Raw genomic sequence first — 6,000 nt, 5'->3', positions numbered from 1 at the left:
CGATTCGGGCGGGAAGAGAGTTGGTTTTATTTTTTTTTTTCCCTTTCTATTTCCCTCTTCCATCCCACGAGGAAAGGAAAAACACGGAAGAACACCCTTAAAATAACACAAGCCGTTCAGTGTTTCCCTCCATTTCCCCTTCCCCCCTCAATAAGGTTCCCCGGGTTGGGACACGCGAGGAACTTGGTCCCGCGCGCGCAGCGAGGGGTGCGGAGGCAGCCAGGGCGCGCGCGGAGGGATCGGGGGCGCGCGGAGGGATCGAGGGAGGGAGGGGCGGGCGGGGAAGGGAGGAGGGAGGGAGAGGCTGAGCAGGCGGGGGAGGGAGGAAAGGAGGGAGCGAGGAGTTCCCGGGGGCTCGGTACGGCGCTGCGCTACCCCCCCCCTCCCGCTTCCACACACACACCCCCCTCCTCCTCCTCCTCCTCCTCCTTCTTCTCCTCCTCCTCCCGCCGCCGCTGTCCCCGCGCTGCCGGGCCGGGCTCGGGGCCGCCGAGGGGAGGCCGCCGGGCGCTGCGCAGGTTTGGAACGCGCGCCATTTTGTGAGCGAGAGGGAAGGGGAGAGAGAGAGAGAGAGGAAAAAATAAAAAAAAAAAAAAAAAAAAAAAGAAGGGAGAAAAAAAAAACCAACCAACCAACCCCTCAGCCCGGCCGGGAAACGACGCGCGGATCCGCCCGCCGGGCCGGGCCGGGCCCACTCCTCCTCCTTCTCCTCCTCTGAAGGAGAGCGGGAGGCCGGGACCCCCCGAGCGGCCTCGGAGCGGCGATCGCTGCGTTCGGCTCTGCGACACAGAGAGACGAGAGAGAGAGAGGAGGCCTCGGGCAGGAGGAGCCGGGCCGGAGCGCGGGGTGAGTGCGGAGAGCGCGGCCGAGGGGGGCGCAGCGCGGGGGGCAGCGCCGCTGCCATCTTAGAGCGAGGAGAGAAGAGCGCGGGGAGGGACAAGGGCAGGGAGCCCCGCGCCCGGGGAGCGGCTCGGGGGGGACGGGGAAGGGGTGGATCGGACACCGGAGGGGGGAATCGCTGCCGAGGAGGGCGGCGAGGCGCTGGCACTGGTTGCCCAGGGAAGTTGTGGATGCCCCTTGGCTGGAGGGATTGGAGGCCAGGGTGGATGGGCCTGGAGCAGCCTGGGCTGGTGGGAGGCGTCCCTGCCCGCGGCAGGGGGTGGAAGGGACCTTAAACATCATCTTAATTCCGACCCAAACCGCTCGGTGGTTCTTCTCCGCCCGCCATCCCTCCTTCTCTCCCGCCGCCCCCTTCTGGGGCAGGGCGGGCATGGCCGGGGGGCAGCGGCCTTTGCGGCCCCTTCCCCCCCCCGCTCTACTCCCGGCGTCCGGGGGAGGCCGCGGCTGCTGGATTGGGAAGCGGGAAAGGCCCGCGGAGCCGGCGGTGAAGGAAGGGAGCTCGACTCGATCCTCTGGGTCTTATGCGCAACGCCCTGCGGTGGGCGGGTGCGAGGTCCTCGCCCCGGGCTGAGAGAGGGGAGCGAGGAGAGATCCGAGCCGTCAGCTGAGAAGGCACCTGTTGTGGGGGATGGAGGATTTAGGTGGCCCTGCCTGCACCCCTGTGAGAGGGGCTGCTGCCGCGGGGAGGTGGGAAGTTGAAGGCCGATGTAGCAGGGATACCTGTGCGAGGTGACCGGCGTCGGGGTGGGGGCCGGGTAAGGGGAGGGAGAAGCAGCTGGGAATGGGCACAGGGGACGCACGGGCACTTCTGTATTTTAGTGTTTTATTGTTCTGTGTTTTAGCTGGCTGTGGTCTTTTAGGGATTTTAGTTCTGTGTTGCCGAAGAAATTGGAGATCTCATCTGATACGTAGGGTGCTCCTTCTCTGTAGTGGCATTCCCTCCCGTCACCACAAAATCAGAAAACGCAATTAAAAGTACTGTAATTTGAAATTTCGAAATCGGTGCATTTTTTGAATCTCAGTCAGCTTTGAAGTTTTCAGTTTAGTCTGTCCAAAGACTATGTAGGGGTTCTTTGATCATGTGTCTAGATTGCTGCTGCTACTTAGTTCTCCTATTACCCCACAGTCATCGGAGGAAATAACCATTCCTTGTTCTTCAAAATTAACAAAGACGGAATATCTGGCTACAAAAATAAATCTATGAGCCTGCTTTTGACAACCTACTGTTTTAATCCAAAGGAGAGTATGCTGTTAGCTTTTTTGCAGTAGGGGTATATAGTCACGCTTCCATGGCTGTTATGTTATGGGAGGGTATAGATAAGTAGAAGTTAACAAACTTGTTTTATTATCATGTTGGTGTTTGATTCTCCTTTCCTTGTGAAAAGGTGTGTTGATGATATCTGGTGATAAATAAGCAAACTTTTTTTGCAGTGGTATTTAATTATCTGCCTTGTAACCAAGCAGAATTTAACTTGCCCCATTGGAATAGTCTGTAGTCCTAGAAAGTTTTGGTAAACTTGTTTCTTCTTTTCCACATCCTGCACCCCTCAACCTCTGTAGGTTGGATATTTTTGGAAAATTAATTATACTCTATAGAATTAGAATAATAACACTGGAAATAACTCTTGAGTATGAGCTAGTATTCGGTAACTATTACCTCTATATTTTAGGTGTACTTGGTGTGTGTATATATATAGACTGCCTTTTGTAGGCTATGCTTCATGTTTTTGGCTGATATGAATTATTTAGACTACGATGTTTTTATTTGCACTCTGAAGTAGAATATGTGTGTGATGTGTTAAATTTACATTTTCTGCTGTGAATTAAAAATTCTGTCAAAATTTATGAAGCTTATCGAGTTTAATTTGTGGGTTTAGAATATTCCTTGAGCAAAGCAAGAGTATCTTGTTCAAAGTTGAATGAAGAGCACAGTCTTCTTAAATCAACGAAAGAGGGCAATTAGTCCTGTTAAATGTTTGTGTATGCATTTACATACGTGTTGTTTCCAAGCAAATAGGTAAGAACGACAGTTTGTTACATGAGCGGCAATGTTACAGTTCCTGAATCAATACTTGGGGGTGGATTTAGAACTTGTCATTGGAATCCCCTCCCCCATTGGACAGTGATGGAGAAGCCACAACAAGGATAATTTTACCTCATAGCAGCCAAGAGTTCTCTATTTCAGTGTCAATTTATGGGTAGTATTCTCTTACTTGTTGTAAAATAATGAGGTAGTCATCAGAAATTTATCAGTTTTTAAAGTATGTGGGTTTTGCATAGACTGGGAATTAATGTGTGATGACCATAAGTGACTTCCAACAAGCTGGTTGATAGTTTACACAAAGTAGGAAAAAATGACTGGTATCTAGTAGAAACTGTGTGCCTTTTCTAAGCTTTAAAAGTTACGTTTAATTAGGATATACACACTAGCATGTATGCTACATCTTAAAATCTTAATTCTGATAGGTCCTGGCAAAGAAACCTGTGCCTATGTTAACTGTATTGTTAGGCTTTGCCTTAATGGACTTATTGTGAGATTTTTGTCATTTTAGTTCAAAAAAGTTCATTAACACTTCAACGTGAAGTGAAAAAGTCCCTTTTAGGTTATACTAACACTTTTAAAGCTGTACTACCTGGTCATAAGATAATGTGCAAAAGGACTAGTTAATAAAATGCCTAAAAACCTGTGCCTTTATTTGTGATGATGCAGTTTTACAGTTTCATTTGAACTGAAATAGGTGATTTAAGACCAAAACCTGCTCTTAACCAAAGAAGCAATTTTGTTGCTATAACTAGATTCTCTTTTCAGCATTGCTCTTAAAACCTCTTTATTTCAGGTGTGTTTCAGCCTGGCTATGGGACTCTAGGTTGAAAGTTGTTGCTACAGCTTATGTTTTTGAGAAAGAATTGAAGACCAGTGTACGTTTAGTCTTTCTGTGGTAATGGCATTTGGAGAACAATTCTCCAAAGTGAAGTAAAAAACTTTCTAATATCTCTTATTTTATGGGAGCATGGGAGACTTTTATAACTTCTGAAATCCTTTTGTAAATGGATCCGTTGTTGTAGAATAGGATTGTTTACAGAGAACTGCTGCTTTTGTCTTTATAACTGAGCTGAAAAGATTATTTGTTAGGTTTACAGTTTCATATTGTATTTTTTACTAAGAGTTTGGTAAGAAACATTTTTTTAAGAATATTTATTAACTGTTTTTGCTCATCAGACTTCAAGAAGTCTAAAAGACTTGATATGTTTATGCAATGAGACTTCTTTTTTGCTCTATGACTGTTTGAAATAATTAAAAAAAACACCTCTGTGAGCAAACATGCCTTTCTTGTAAGCTTACAAGTGGGGAAAAAAGTAAAGATGACCTTCCAAGAAGGGAAATACTCTCCTTTTCTTTCATCACCTCCATGGGTCCCTCGAGGGGAGGGTTATGGGAACTCTAGTCTATTGGTGGTTTAAAAGTGCTGGAGAAACCTGATAATTTGGAACAATTCTTACTTCAAGAAAGACATGTTTTATATGTACAGTTATCTAGTACTCTGCCTTCAAGGTGACACTACATACCAATAGAATTACAGTGACCTAATCATTAGTTGTGTGTAACGATTACTGTAACGGTTTGTTACTGATATCCATTGGTTGTCTTTTTCCCTTTTGGGGAAGCAAGGTAAAGTTCTGTGTTTGATTGTGTTTTATCCAAGCATGACTGAAAAAATAACTCAACTGCTTTTGCTAGTACCATTGTATCTCATTACTTTAGAATAGGTCTCTAGTTTATACTTACCCCAGCTGTATTTGGAGTTTAGCTCCATTTTCTGTAATACACAAGTGAGTCTTGCCCAGTATCTGTGGGTCTTGCTTGTCTGAGAGCACAGATCAAAAAAGGATCTCCTCTTTGACTAGAAAGCACATAGTGATGAGAGGCTAAGTCCCATTGTCTTCATAAGGTTTTTTTTCCCGTCTCTTCTACCGCTTCTTTTCTCCCTTCTCCTCCCCAGTCTCTAAATGATAGGTGAGTTTTTCCACAGTTGAAAAGGTTGGAGATGAGGTGGCTCAATACTAAAAGTCCTGATGTTATCATATCCTGTTTCATTCTCAAATATCCCGTCTGTACGGTTTACAGGGAGAATACCTACTGAAGGGCTAAGGGAATGTGGAAGATAGTTCCCAGTGAGCTCTGCTAATGCCACAGAACCATGGAATGCTTTGGGTTGGAAGGGACTGTAAAGCTCATCCAGTTCCAGTAGTCCAGCGTGCCTAAAGCCCAATCTACCAGGGATGGAGTATTCACAGCTTCTCTTGGCAACTGGTTCCAGTGCCTCACCACCCTCATAGTTCAAGAATATTTTCCTTGTGTCTAATCTAAATCTACTCTCTTTTGGTTTAAAGCTGTTATCCCTTGTCCTGTCACTACAGACCTTGTAAAAAAATTCCTCCCCAGCTTTCCTCTTGGCCCCCTTTAAGGCTGCTATAAGGTCTCCCAGGAGCCTTCTCCAGGCTGAAAAACTCCAACTCTCCTTATATTCTCCTGTCATGCCTCCAACTATCCTCATAGTAGAGGTGCTCCAGCCCTCTGATCATCTTTGTGGCCTTCTCTGGACTTGCTATAACAGATCCATGTCCTTTCTGTGCTGAGGGCTCCAGAACTGAATACAATACTCCAGGTGGGATCTCACCAGAGCAGAGTAGGGGGAGCAGAATCACCTCCCTCGCCCTGCTGGCCGTGCTTCTTTTGATGCAGCTCAGAATACGATTGGCCGCCTGGGCTATGAGCATGCATTTCCAGCTCACGTCCAGCTTCTCATCCACGATTACCCCCAAGTACGTCTCCACAGGGCTCCTCCCAATCCCTTCATCCTCCAGCCTGTATGGATACCAGAGGTTGCCCCATCCCGGATGTAGGACCTTGCACTTGGTCTTGTTGGCCATTTTAATTTCAGCTCTCAATATAAAAGCAGTGAAAACATTTTTTGTAATTAAAATAACATAATCTAGCACTTATTTGTAAACATGTTTCTTGAAAAGTTTCCAGGATCCTAGTAGCACTAAATACCCGAAAGTGAAACTGAGTAAATGAAAGTGAAATTAATTCCATTA

General features: G+C 46.6%; 1 protein-coding gene across 1 annotated transcript in view; it reads left to right on the top strand.

Moving 5' to 3' along the window:
* Positions 1–613: 613 nt before the first annotated feature.
* DYRK1A (dual specificity tyrosine phosphorylation regulated kinase 1A) overlaps positions 614–6,000 on the top strand; it is a 96,066-nt gene continuing 90,679 nt past the window's right edge. Inside the window, 1 exon segment of the mRNA XM_054067992.1 lies at positions 614–846. The gene's annotated coding sequence lies outside the window, so the exon portion shown is untranslated.

Source organism: Cuculus canorus, chromosome 1 (genome assembly GCF_017976375.1).
Source record: "Cuculus canorus isolate bCucCan1 chromosome 1, bCucCan1.pri, whole genome shotgun sequence".
In the NCBI taxonomy this organism is placed as follows: domain Eukaryota; kingdom Metazoa; phylum Chordata; class Aves; order Cuculiformes; family Cuculidae; genus Cuculus; species Cuculus canorus.
Note: the sequence above shows the minus strand (reverse complement) of the source record. Positions and strands in the feature narration are given on the sequence as shown.